Source organism: Pleurodeles waltl, chromosome 8 (assembly GCF_031143425.1).
Source record: "Pleurodeles waltl isolate 20211129_DDA chromosome 8, aPleWal1.hap1.20221129, whole genome shotgun sequence".
NCBI lineage: Eukaryota > Metazoa > Chordata > Amphibia > Caudata > Salamandridae > Pleurodeles > Pleurodeles waltl.
Window position 1 is genome coordinate 1,353,781,010 of NC_090447.1, and position 15,267 is coordinate 1,353,796,276.

The following is a 15,267-nucleotide window of genomic DNA, read 5'->3' on the forward strand; positions in this document are numbered from 1 at the left end:
CAGAGAATCACATGTTCACACTTAGGCCCATATTTATACTTTTTTAGCGCCGCATTTGCACCACTTTTTGACACAAAAGCGGCGCAATCTTAGAAAATACAATTGTATTTTGTAATTTTGCGCCGCTTTTGCGTCAGAAAATGACGCAAATGCGGTGCTAAAAAAGTATAAATATGGGCCTTAGTCCAATGAAACTAAAACCCCAGATCTACACTGATACTACTACATGGTTCACATGTCGATGACTGGCTCCTCTTCTCCTGTTCCCATTGTTTGGCCCATCAGGTATCAATATTGTTGCAGCTTACACTCCAGTCAGTGCATCCATTGTCTTCTCCTGGAAAGGTCAGTCTTACACACATTACATTAAACATTGTTTCACTAGCAAGTACATTATCTTCTAGCTATGAGCACTAGGTCAGCACAGCGGAAAAACACAATGTAATTCTTTGAGCATACATTTTCTAAAGAAGAAAATGCAGCTTGACATGAGGCAGTGCAATTAGGCCAAGACCTCGCTAAGTTAAGGCCTACAATTTATAAAGCTAATACATAATGCATAACCCTTAATATGACATAATAGTACATTAATCAAACATAAGCTCAACATTCCATATTAATAAGCCATAAATCAGTACATTTTGTGAACATTGACGGCCACTCACGTGAGCGCAACATCAAATGCGTGCATTATTTTTCTCTACGTCAATACATTTTCATCGCAAATTCAACACCCAGAATACATGAATATTCATTAATGAAATTCATTAATAAACTCAGCGTTAACAGCTGTGACATAAAGTGCATTTGAAGCATTTCATAGCTCAATTTTGACTCAATGCCTGGAGCTCTCTTCAAATATCCCCATAGGCGCATTTAATACCCGCCTACCTGCATGTGAATTACACCTTGTGCTTAAGTGAACACAACCTTTTATACCCCGGAGACTTTACTTTTAGCCTGAATTTGAAAATATACTTTATCAATATTTCCACTTTTCAATTCACCCAGAAATTTGCGTGACAAAAATTACCAGCAATTGAAGATATGGACTTCTGAAAGTTCTACACATTCTGGTTGAAGCAAATGAAGATACATAATAACTAACAGAGGCAATACTTTTAACGTAAGAAATCGGTCGGATAAGATAGCAGAGCTCAGATATATCAGAAATTATTTACAGAACCGAAATTGTCAAACCACATAGAACAAGCATCTCTTGCACTGTAGATGGCAGTGCTGCTCTGTTTCTCTCTGTGGTTTACAGCTGTGTAAAATCGAAAACCATATGAGGCGCATGTTTCCGGATTATGCATCAACAGTATAATAAACATTTGCAGTGTTATAGGTCTCATATATTTCGAACAAGTTAATTATCATCTTTTAACAACAGCGTCCACGAGCAAAAAGAAAAGAAAACATGAGTGGAAACTGAGAGAAGATGGCTTAACAACATAAAAGAAAGTTAGCTTTAAAAAATAAAACTTTGCAATTTTGTTTGTTCTGCTGGGCACGTTTTTGCCAGGCACAAGCCTTCTGTTTGCAGGGCACTGGAAGTTTAAATGAACAAAATAGTACCTCGATCACGTTGGGAGCAGCAGTCGGGCACTAATTAAATTGAAATTAGGAAGAGGAACAGAAAATATGCCAGGCCTGCGTTGATAAATTACGAGGCTGCACAGAAGCGTGCCATGCAAACCAACAAATGGTGAGTTACAAGCCCTAGCGCATGCACTTGAAGGCTCAACCCTAGCAAATTATTGTTTTTCATTAAACCTCCAATAAGAAAGATAACAAAGCGGCTTGGTAAGGTCTTCCATTTCCAAAACATTATCCAATGAGTCAAATATCCCCAGGAAAGGAGAACTACACAGATGAAATGAAAATCGAATAGTCTACATCTTTTCAGAAATTCTCAAGAAAAATTGCAAACGGGGGCCTTATTTAAGAGGCCCTAGCGACACACTGTGCCACCGGAACGTCATTTTTTTTACGCTCCAGTGGTGCAGCCTGCCAGCCCATATGACAAGGCCACACAAAGCCACCTTGTGTGGCTTTTCATGGCCAAGTAAATATGGGGCCCTTTCACGCATAGCAGTACATGAAAGGGACGTTCCATGAGTGTTGCTGTGGGTCTTTCCAGGCAACACCCATGGAGCCTGATGCATTCTCAGATTTTCAAGGCTGGGAATGTGTTAGATTCCTACGCCACTCTAGGGGTGGCAAAAAAGTTGCTTTTTCCTGTTTCTATGTGTGCTGCATTCTGCAGCACACATGGGAGGAAAACACCATTAATGATTGTTTATGTGCAGGAAGCTTTCCGTTTCTGCACATAAACAATCATCTCTGCTACGAGGGACGGTGCAAGGGTGTCTGCGTTGGTGGTAGGCTGCCAATTGTGCGTTAGCACTGAGGAATGTACAGGGATGCATTGCATTGCTGTAAATACGGTGCATCCCTGCACTTTCTTAATGGCGCAGCTTGTCGCTGCAAGATGGATTGCGGTACTGGGCTGCTTCATTATTTTGTAAATTTGCCCCTGGGTCCATAATTTTATTGCCTATTTTTTCATATTCTCCATCAGCCACCCATTAAGCACCAAAATACCTGCCAAATGTATTCTGGAGTTCGCATTGGTCTGTATATACACTTCAGTGAAAGCATGCTATTGATGAAAATGCAGACATAACCAAAAATATTTAGTCTGATGGCATATTTTAGGATTAATCAGCTCCATTTTTAGGTTTAATCAGTTCTGTCCCACAGTTCTTGCCATTACAAAAATCATAAAAGGGTGCTTCAAAAGTAAAAATGCATTTCTTTTGTCTTCTGTTGGTCCTAAGCAAGGAATGAGCCAAATGCTAATGCTAATTATGTCCTGTCCTAATTGTAGTCATATTATCACAAAATACGTCTGACAAATTATGGTTGACATGTCCTTGTTTGGTGTCCAGGGCTTTCAATGGAATGAAAAAGTGGAGGGTCTCTAAAAGGGTTGTCGCTCTGAAATTAAGGGGGTGGTTTAAACGCCTAAATAACCCAAATTTCTGTCAGTTGCATAGTGTGGTGCCACCCCTATGGTATTTGTTTTCCTCTCCAAGCTTTCTGTTATTGCATCCAGCTATATGACATAACAACTGGCACCCAAAACCAAACAGGACTATTTACTTTGACAATGGTTGTTAACTGTTTAAGATAAATCACTAACAATTATTTTGTTCTAAAAAACTCTTTCCTCTTCAGCACCATTTTCGGTCTCTCCTTAATGCACTTCCTCGCATCCCCTTCACTTTACCACCCCCAAACACATAAAGCACCTGCTCACGTGTAAGCAACTAGCTTTCTTTTATTTTCGTCGTGTCAATATTTTGACAACTGCATACCTCATTTTGTTCAGAATCACAATTGCATGTGGAATAAGTGACTAATACACTGTGCTCTCTGCAGAGAGGACAATGATTGAATGCCCATTCATTCTGAACAGCTTTCTGATACACTGAAAGCCACTGTGAGAATCTACACATGATTAGGGCTGTGCTTCTCCTCACACAAAGGGCTGCATGCTCCCCTGTACGGTGTCCGGAGCCAGGGAAGTAAGCGAAAGGGCCCTGTGATCTTCAAAAGCCTCTTTTGAAGTCCCCCCACTTCAAAGACACATTTTGACTTCAGTTCTGGACCCTCAATCCCCACCAAATCAGTTCACTTTTGGGTCCTGAGGAGACTTTGCCAAGAAGAAGAGCTGTGCTGCCAGAAGGGGCTACTACTTTGCTACTTGCTCTGCTGTGTTGGCCTACCGCCTGCTGATTGCTATGCTGCTAGGAGGGAATGACATTATGCTACTTGCTCTGTTCTGTTGGGGGACTGCCTGCTGATCACTTCACTGCTAGAAGGGACTGCCACTTTGCAACTTGCTCTACTGTGTTGGCCTGCTGCCTCTTGCAATGAGAAGGACTACTCCTGCTCTACAATCTCAAAGAACATCGCAAGTAACTCCAAGGGCTTGTTGGCTTGTCCCCTGTTGAAAATCTCAGGGCCATCAATGATTTCACCTCTGCACAACTACTGTGGATCTCTATCACCCGTGAGTCCAGTAAAAGTGTGTCTCAATGAGGAACCATGCATCTGACTGCTTCAAGTGCACAATACGCTCCCTCTGACCAGAAAATGGAGTGCTTCTTCGTTCACCAAAATCAGCGCATATTGAGCGCATCTTTGTTTCTAAAGTCAGCGCATGTTGCGCATTTCTTCATTCACCAAAGTCAGTGTGTGTTGAGAGCTTTTTGTTTACCAAGGCCAGCGTGTATGGAGCGCTTCTTTGTTCACCATAATAAGTTTGTGTCTAGCGCTGCTTCTTTTGCCAAGTTAGCGCGGGTAGTGCTTCCTTGTTCACCAAACCCAGAGCATGTTGGGCATCTTCATTCACCAAGCTCTCTGTGTTTCAATCGTGGCTCAACACTGTGCACTGCTGAGATGTGTTGGCCTAGCCGCCGCTACTGAGGACATTGCCAAATGGCCTTCAAGTCACCAACAAGGTACTGTGAGTAAGGGGAGCGAATCAAATGCTCAGCCTCTGTGCTTGCGTACCCAGAGAGACCGGCACCACAGCCCTGGGCCACCTTTTGTGTGTTTCTGCCCCACATTGACTTCGAATCTTGAGGGGCCAGGGAAACCGAGATCCTCTTCAAACAATTCCAGTCGGAAGACCGCATCAGAACTTTCTTTACAACTGCTTTTCTAGTACTCCTCCAAAGAGTACTTACCGCAATTCCCTGAAAGGGAGTTCCCACATCTTTTTAAGCACTGTGAATTTCAATACCATGCTTGAACCAGGATAACTTATGCAAAAGTATTTGATTTTTGTCCTTTGGATCCACGTTAATCAGATAAATAGCCCCTACTTTATTAAACTGATGTGGATTCTTTTTGTTGTGTCTTCAATGTGTTACTGTAATTCCAACGCTGTACAAATACTTTATACATTGCCTCTCAGGTTAAGCCTCACTGTTCTGTGCCAAGCTATCAGAGGGTGGGGATAGGTTGATTTAGGATGTGTAAAACATATCACTGCCAACTAGAGAACCAATTTCTAACAGATATAAGTCACATTTTTTCAGTGTTAGTTACTTTACAACCAGTGTATTATTAATTTATTAATGTTACAGACCATAAAGAGGCTTCTATAATTAACTATTATTAACACACTCTCTATGTTCATACTCATTCTTACGCATTCACCCTATACATATGGATGTTGTTAAACCTGATGACCTTGGAGTGGTCTCCCCCCCAACTTTTTGACTGTCTATCTCCATTTTCTGACTTTGTTTTTGCTGGTTGTACGACTCTGTGCACTTTACCACTTCTAACCAGTGCTAAAGTCCTTGTGCTCTCTCCCCTAAAACATAGTAAGATTGGCCTAACCCCAATTGACATATTTAATTTACTTAAAAGTACCTTGTAAAGTGCACTACATGTGCCCAGGGCATGTAAAATAAATTATACTAATGTCCAGCAGTACTGATTGTGCTACCCACTTCCGGAAGCCTCTTGCAGACCCTGTGTGTGCAGTTTTACTGCCACTTTGATTTGGCATTTAAAATCCTTTGCCAACCGTTAATCTCCTGTTTGATTACACATAAATCAACCATAAGGTAGGCCCTAGGTATCCCATAGGGGAGGGTGTTGTGTCCGTAAAATGTAGGACAAGTACTTTTACGTTTTACTTGTCCTGGTAGTGGAAAACCTCCCTATTCATTTTTCACTATGGTAAGGACTAACCCCTTATAGGTTAACACTGGGAATTCCTTTATATACTTTTAAGCTGTAATCCCTGATTGAGAAGGAGTCGCTATATCATGTTTCTTATCAATGGAATAGTAATGATAAATTATCTTTACTGGTAAAGTTGGATTTAGCATTACTGTTAGACTTTTTCATCCTTGGCATGGTCTCCCTTAACTTTTTGCCTCTGTTTCCAAGGTCGTTGATGTGTGCTGGACTCTGATGTTGCTGTTTTTGTTACCCTGGGCACTTTACCACTGCTAACCAGTGCTAAAGTGCAAGTGCTCCTTTACAAAATGTGTATGCAATTGGCTTGTCCATGATTGGTATATTTGATTTATTAGTAAGTCCCTAGTACAGTGCACTAGAGGTGCCCAGGGTCTGTTAATCAAATGCTACTAGTGGGCCTGCAGCACTAGTTGTGCCACCCACATAAGCAACTCTGTAATCATGCCACAGTCCTGCCACTGCAGTGTCTATGTGTGCAGTTTTAACTGTAAATTCGACTTGGCAAGTGTACCCACTTGCCAGGCCTAAACCTTCCCTTTTCTTACATGTAAGACACCCCTAAGGTAGTCCCTAGGTAGCCCCAAGGGCAGGGAGCAGTGTATGGTTAAGGTAGGACATATACTATGTGTTTTTACATGTCCTAACAGTGAAATATTGCTAAATTTGTTTTTCACTGTTGCAAGGCCTGACCCTCTCATAGGTTAACATGGGGGCTACCTTTAAATATGATTAAAGTGTAGATTCCCTTTGGGAGCGGATGGACATGTGGAGTTTGGGGTCTCTGAGCCCACAATTTAAAAATACATCTTTTAGTAAAGTGAGCAATTTCTTGCCTATACCATTTCTGTGACTCTGCCTGTTTGTGGATTCTCTGTCTGGGTCAGTTTGACAGTTGGGCTGGTTGCACCTCACACTAGATAGTGACACAAAGGGAGCTGGGGTGTAGTCTGCATTTCCTGATGAGACAGATGTGCTAGGAGGGAGGGGAGGAGTGGTCACTCACACCTGAAAGGGCTGTGCCTGCCCTCACTCAATGCAGTCTCCAACCCCTGGTGAGTATCTGGGGCCTGGCCTAGGCAAGGCAGGATTTCACATTCAAAAGAGACCTTACTTTGAAGTAGGCCTACTTCAAAGGAGAAATTTGGTATAAGAAGGGCAACCAAAACCACAGACTTTAGAACACTTCTGGAAACCAAGAGGAACCTCTGCCTGGAGAAGAGCTGAAGAGCTGAGGAAGAAGAGCTGCCCTGCCTGTGAATGTGCTTTGTGGAGCTATCCTGCAGTTGCTGCTTCTGCTAGAGTAAGAGGGCAAGGACTGGACTTTGTGTGCCTTCCAGCATGTGAAGATCTCCAAGGGTTTGATTTAGAGCTTGCCTCCTGTTGTTTGAAGTCTCAGGGACAGGAAAGACTTATCTCTGCCAGCACCTGGAGTCTCTGGAGAGACTCCTACTCTGCCCTGTGGTGCCCATCCAGTTCCTGGGACCCTGAAAGGAGAAGCTGGCAGCCTAAGAGGAGAAAATCTACGCACACAGAGCGCCGTGCGGGGAAAAGATCAACGCAACTCCGATCTACGGCTGAAGAAACGACGTGCTGCCAGCTCTGCGGCTGAAAATCGACACTCGCTGGAAACGCGACCGAAGAATCGACGCATGGAGCTGGAGAAACGGCACACAGCATCGCTGACGAAGGCTGGGAGATCGCAACCCGCGCTGCATGGTTTTCTGATCATCGTGCGGCTGGATTTCCGACGCAAACACCGATGTGCATGTAAAAACAACGCAAGGCCTGCCCGGACCCGAGAGTGCTGACCGGATCGATGCATCGCTCTCCTGCGGAGAGAAGAAATGACAAGCCCGACCCGACGAAAGGAGAAACAATGCAAGGTCTCGCACATGAGTGAAATTGACGCATCGCAAGCCCTTTTTGATGCACACTCACCCGTGTGGGGTTATTTTTGACACACCCACAGTACATTTTCATGCTAACAGTGTTAGTGTGTGTTTTAAACTACATAAAGACTCTTTTTGCTTTTTAATTGATAACTTGACTTGTGTATTGTGGATTTTTGTCATTTTGGTCTTGTTTTGTCTAGATAAATATTTTCTATTTTTCTAAACCTGTGTTGTGTCATTTTGTAGTGTTTTCATTAAGTTACTGTGTGTGTTGGTATAAATACTTTACACGTAGCACTCTGAGGTTAAGCCTACTGCTCTGCCAAGGCACCAAGGGGGTAAGCAGGGGTTAGCTGAGGGTGATTCACTTTTACCCTGACTACAGTGAGGGTCCTTGCTTGGACAGGGGGTTACCTGACTGCCAATCAGAGACCCCATTTCTAACAATTACTATTTTAAAAATACCACTTTTAGAAAATTGAAATTTCTCTGCTCTTACAGCTCTGTGTACCTGCAGCATGTCTCCAATACACATATGGGGTGGATGACAGCTACACGTTGTGCATTCTCTCTAGACAGCCAAAAAACACAGGAAGGTTAGATGTGTCTGAGCACCCATTTGCATTATGATGGCTCTTCCTGGACAGGAAGGGAGGGAGGACTGACAAAAAGGTCTGTTTACCCCCTACTGATAGTCTGGAGCCATAGCTGGGCAGAAAGGACCACTGTGCACTTCAAAGACTCTTGTTTGAAGTCTCCCCTCTTTGAATGCACCTCTAGGTATAAGTACTGGGTCTCTGACCCTTACGAAATCAGTATACTTCTGAACTTGTGAAGACTCTGTCATGAAGAAGAACTGCTGTGCTGCTGAAAGGACTGCTATTCTGCTGGACTCTTGCCTTGCTGAACTGCTCTACTGCCCACTGTTCCCCCGTCTGGGTGACAGGAACTGGACCTGACTCACTTGAACCTAAAGTAACTTCAAAGGCTTGCTGGCTTGCCTCTTCTTTTCTGAAGTCTTAGGGAAGCAAAATAATTCCAACAATCCTGCTTCAACCCGTGTACTCTGCCAGCTATGAGTACTGCCCTGCCAAGAAGTTCCAAAGCAGTCCTGTGCCCCTGGAAGTGGATTTTTCTGGCTTCTTCTTCAAAGAAACCACGCTTCAACCTTGTTGTGCCGATTGGAACTGACACATCACCTTCAAGGCTTCACGACTGCATTGCCTCTGTTGCGAGGACTGAGGACACAGCATTGCCGTCTATGACAGAGCACCCTGCCTCGAGGATCATAGCATCAGATTGCTGATTGGGTGATGCATCATCCCCTCTGCGTGGCACGGACCCAACACATTGCCTTCATCCTCTGGATTGACACCAATGCATTGCTTCACTGCTTTCCTCAGCGCTGATCCAAAACTGACGTATCAACATTGTTGCACTGATCGGAACCAAAGCATTTCAAGGACCACAGTACTTTTGCTCACTTGGCCCTGCGTGAGTCCTATAGCTGGCCTTTGCTCCATCTCGGTCGGCCTGAACTTTTGACTTTGGACTGGTCTAGCACAACCGGATATCCCCAGTTTTCTACTTCAAAGCACTGCAGTTTCACTTATTCTTTAAAAATACATATCTCAACTTCCACTTATTGGATTTTTGTTGTTTTGTTTATTAAATTTAGCTCTGTCTTTCAAATCTGGTGTGTATTATTTTTGTGTGGAGATTTCATTGGTTTATTGTTTGAATTGAAGTACAACCACTTTACACATTGCCTCGTAAGTTAAGCCTGACTGGTGTGTGCCAAGATACCAGAGATTGAGCACAGGATAATGTAGAATGTGTTGTGATCTACCCTGACTAGGATTGTGGTCCCTGCTTGGACAGGGTGCATTTGTCCACCGACTAGGGACCCACTTTCTAACAGATGTTTTTCAAGATCTTTGGTGCATTTATTGGAAAGGTCTGCAGCCTTGTTTTTCCTTTTTTGGACTTCTTAATCTGCACTCTGATGGTGCCCTGGCTCCAGGTGCCAAAAACTACCAAAGATGGAGACCATGTCTTCAAGAAAGGCGTCTGTAATGGCTTTGTAAATTATGCTGCTGGTTTTAGAGATTGAGCAGGCTGGCAAGTGGAGCCAAGAGAGTTCCATCAGGATGGGGGTAATGTGATCATATTTGTTCAAGCCCTTGAAGAGGCATGCAGCAGCAAGTAGGATGCCCCTAAAGGAGTTTGGAGTGTGGGTTGCCATGGAGCAGGGTGTTAACACCATCCACATGCAAGTGTATAAGGGCTTGAACAATGGTCTGGATTTGCTTTCTGAAGGAATTTGTTTGACTTTCTTTAGACAAGAGAGCTGGTACTAGGCTGTCTTTGTTTTTTTGGAAATATATTCATTGCAGGTGAGGATGGTGTCCAGGGTGAAATCAAGTGACTTGATATTCAGTGAATGTTGGGGCTTGAAGCTGTCAATGTTCATGCCATTGATAAAGGTTTGCCGTGTCTCTTGTTTGTTGTTCTTGGTGAATAAGAGGAATTCTGCCTTGGTTGGCTTGAGGTTGAGGCAGGCACTGGACTTTCAGGTCAGGATGATGTGCAGGCAGTGCTTGAGATGTTGAATGTCTGAAGCAGGGGAAACGTTCATGCATAGTTGATTATCTTTGGTGTATTTGTGACTCTTGATGCTGTTATCTGTGAGAAGAGCACCAAGTGGCTCCATGTAGAGGTTGAAGATGACAGGGAACAGTATGGATCCCCAGAAGGACCTTCTACAAGTGATAGGGATCATTTGGGACCTTGAGATGACCATATGAACAAACTGGTGTCAGTTAGAAAGGTAGGAGGAATAACACTGAAGAAGATTTAGCAGTAACTTCCATGTTCGACTTTATGATGAGTATGAGGTTGGGCTGGTTGACCATATCCAAGGCTGCTGAGAGATACAGCAATAACAGGCAGCAGGGGTCATCTTTATCTGTGGTCCGGAGGACATTGCCTATGATGCGTAAGGTAGGGGTTTCTTGCTGCAGTGTGATCTGAAGCCAGAATGGTAATTGTGCAGGAGATTGTTAGCATTAATGGAATCTTGGAGTTAAACATAGACTGACTTTGCCGAATAATGGAGGTGAGCGAGGGCCAGTAGTTATCGAGGTCAGCAACGTTTAGTGTAGGTTTCTTTATGAGATGGAGGTTTTGACATTGTTGAGATGCCTTGAGTGATGGAGGTATTTACAATGACTTCAGACATTACGCACAATATCTCCAGACACAGTTTTGGCAATAATGAACTTTTTTTAAAACACAACTCACAATCCAGTTAAGCAACTTTCATCGTAATATCTTTTTAACAGACAGTTCATCAGGAAATCTTCTTAAAAAAAACTTTCTAACACTCTTGTTATATCTCTCCATCGTAATGCATGTGGAAAGCAATTCAATGGCAAGGGATTCCTGTTTTACCATTATTTTTCTTGAAGTGAGGTGTGATTGCAAAATCTTCTCACAATATTTACTCTGTTAAAGCATCTTTATTGAATTCATCCAAAACAAGCAGGCGATCCATCTCATGGCTTAAATTGTTCACTAGGAAGGTGGTTATGAATTATCATACCACAGGAATGCTCAAATAAAGTACCCCATATGTAACTGATTGGCAGAAGAAGAAACAATAATTATTGCTCTAAGAGGCCAAGAAGGGGGAGTAGAAGAAACATTAATTATTGCTCTAAAGGGGCCATGTTGGAAAGCATCTTTTCGCACAACTGATGAACTGGTGAAGATTGATTTACAAAAGCATAATGCCGTATGAATTGTTAAAGTGTGGATGGACCAAAAGTTATGTCAGTAAACTTTGGCACTTCTTATCTTGGAGCGATGCATGAATAAATTACGTAAACTATCGAAACATTGGGTAAGTGCCCTGTGGAAACAGTGTGTCATTAATAAAGTATTTAATTGGAGAAAGTTGCATGCACTTTTCAAAAACTGGTGCCTGGTGAGCGGAGCATCACACTGAGCACTAAGCCCGAGCTAGACAGCGGGAGGCAAGAGCAGCAAAAGCTGCGAAACCTGCTATTCAATCGCAGACGGGGTACGCCACTGGGGTACAGCAGCCAGAAAACAGGAGCTGTTGTCTTCGCTGCCTCAATGCCCTTGCTGACTTTACAGCGCGGAGGAAGGAGTTAGGTGCAGGCGTGGTGGCTGTAGGCACCCAACGGAAATAGCAAGCCCCGCTGCCCTGCAGGAGCGGCCCGGCTAGGTCTGTGTGCAGCTTGCAGGACAGACCTCTGTGCTTCCACTTGATCCTCAATCATCTCCTGGCATTTTCAGAAAACCCTTCGCCGAATGCCTGCTGACTGAGGAGGCTGCAGCTGACAGAAACTGTAGCCTCAAGGATTCGGAGGAGCAGAACAGCAGTGAGGCAGCAATTTCAGACAATCTGGTATGGTGAGCAGGTGGAACTCCTATCCCCCAAACCCATTAAAAATGGGAGCTAGCAATTCAAGTCCTGACTGAAATGAACTGCTACAGTCCCACACTGCTGAGAAGAAATAGCTGCATTTTCTTTCAGAACCTCTGTGAGTAAATGCTAGAAGCTTGCCCAAAATGAGAACTAGTACCTCCCTTCTGTTAATGGCTTATGACAGAGCACAAAACATGCTCAAGAAAAAGAAACTCACATACAAAAGCCCTCCCACGCTCACTGAGAGGAAACAGAGGAACAGGAGTTCATTACCAACCTCTACTCATGACATAAACCAGGGGAGGGAAAGGCTGAATCAACCTACAGATAAAACTACATTGGGAACAACCAAACCAAGTCCAACCAAAAAGGGAACAAAAATATGGGAACATTTTTGCCATGAGAGGACTAAGCAGTCTCACCACACTCATCAAACGGGCACAATTAAGCACTCGCTGGACTCAACTGCAGATTGCCCAGGCAGAGTCAGAAGGTCTTTAAGTGATAGCGCAATCAGGCTTTACTTGGAAGTGGAAAGAAGCAACCTGGTGCCTTGGCTACAAAGATTGCTGCCTGACCTAAAAGCCGTCAAAGTCATAAGGTTCCCGAAAACTGTTTATCCCACATATCCACCAAACCGAGGATACCCACTATCTCCAGATGTAAATTTTGAAAAAGCCTCTCATATCTGTCGGCCTCCGCACGGGAGATCTATGACACAAATCAGTCTCGCAGCCCATACATCTGAAGGATTGCTCCCCACTCAAGGGAACCACTCCTCATAACCCCCCAGCCTGCACCAAGTCGCATAATCACTGTCTCAGATCAAGGCAAGAGAGGCAAGCAGGGCCCTTGGACACAGCACTAACGTGTGATTGGTACAAAACAGAAGCACAGACGACTCTCGAAACTGATGCAACTGGATGACAAAACCACTCAGGCAGACCAGACATGGTACCAAGTTTCACCAGTACCCCTGGGATTTACAAACAAAAGCCTGACCTTCAACAATCAAAGTGGTTCTGAGGTGCAGAATTAAACTGGGAAGACGAACAACGGTGGACCTTACTGCAGTAGCACTCAGCTATCTCAAACAATGGCCACAATTTTTGAGGCCCTCATGCAGAAACCCAGACCGTGACATGAAATGTGAATCTGCGCCACAGGGCCACTCTGAGAAAAAGGTAACAAAGTAACAAATTGGGGCACCCTCTACAGACTAATGTCCGAAATTACAACAGCAACAACAAAGGACACTGACAAGTTAGATATACAAATATCTGTTCTGCAGACAATGGTGGCATACATTCTGGCAATTGAAGCAAAAATGGAAAAACTGAACTATCTGACAATAAGAGCACAGACTCAGGCAGCAGAAGCAATGCAGTATTACAGCTGCAGCGATGTTGTGGAAAAGTATTAGAAATACCTGACCTCATGATAGACATGATAAATAAATTAAAAAATCAGTCTTTGTTCAAGGCAAATCGGATACATCACCGACTGACAGGCATTTTAGCCAAGTGGTGTACAATACCCCCTAATACAACTTTCAGCTACCCCAGATTTGCCTTCAATCCATCAAAAATCAATCAAACAACCAATGGAAATCGGGTCCGCAAATCCCGAATCCCCACACTTTTAACCGGTGCTCTCAAGGAAAAATTAAAAAAGGCTGAAGAAACGTTGAAAAACCCCTCAAGGCTGCCTGAGGTTAAGCAACCAAACGGCCATAACGGTCAGCAAGTCTATTTGGATATCCGCAAATCACCAAAACTGACATCGGTCAAGCAGACCAGCAGAGGACACAGTCACAAAAAGGCACACAGATCACTGTAAATAACGTCATGGCCAGCCAAGCTTCAGAAAAACAAGCTCTTCACAGCCTTGACCTGCTTGAACTCGCAAATTCACAGAGTGCCTCCAGCCACGACCTAAAACCACAAATATCCGTTAACCTAGGCACCTCAGAACAGCTGAGAGAAGAACCCCCTACAATGCCATCTAAAGAACAAGCAAAAAAATCTGCAGAACGTCTGGACAAACATTACAAAAACCAGTCAGCTTCCCTCCCCTCAAGAGCTCACCAAACTGAGAGCACGACCCACACACAAGTAACAAGTATGCAAGAAATTGGGGCCGCTATAACATCCCGAACAGCTTTCAATCAAGTTATGCCCCACAACACTAGCGCTGTGATCCAACAAACCCTTGGGGAGATGCCCATTCCTCATCTGCACAGCCTAGGGTTACCCAACAGGAAAGCCACGGCCAAAACCTGCAACACTCTGATCCCCAGGCATGCTACGAGAAAACAGACCAGCCTTGCCCGGTCTCCTACATGGGCAGTCGATCTCTGTTAACATCTGCCACTTGCTCAGAAAGAGAAGAGGAGCTTCATTCAAGCACAAAAACAATTACCATCCCATAGGACCTGTTTCTCAGCCTCCAGTAACTCATAGGGGTATAACAAAACAAAAATTGAGATGGAAACATCACTTGTTTTACTGGCCGCATTAATTTTTTCATCTACCTATAATTCTAGAGGTCCCTGGGATTTTTTAAACAGGACTAACATTATTACAATTTGCTTGTCCCTCCCAGGCCTTGACAAATAAACAAGATGGACTTGGAGCACTTCGCCTTTTTGCGGCCTGGACCAGGGGAGTGCATGGTATCCTATGAAATATGATTCTGCGACATCAAAATCAAGGACCACATCCTAGAATATATTGCACTGCTGGAAGAGTGGGGAATTCATGTGAGCTCACCAATGCCAGAGAAATACCCTCACATCTTTTCCCACCCTACCTGTGACAGCATTGCTATTATGCGAGACCCTTAATACCAACAAAAATGCAATTCAACTGGAAACAAACTCTCCTCACATGCAAGCGCTACTAATTAACAACTGGAAATCCGAGTCTAGGGAACTCAAGTTCCCAGTAGTGACATCTATCTGAACCCTAAGGATGCCCACAGCCAAAAGGCAATTGCAGTTTTAAAGCAAGCTCTTTTTGAACTCAACAGCCGACTTTCGTGAGCAGAATGGATAGTGAAGAGACTTTAATTTAAATCTGGCTAGCCACCTTAGGAGGAGCAAGGAAGCATGTACCTTGAAAGCTGGCC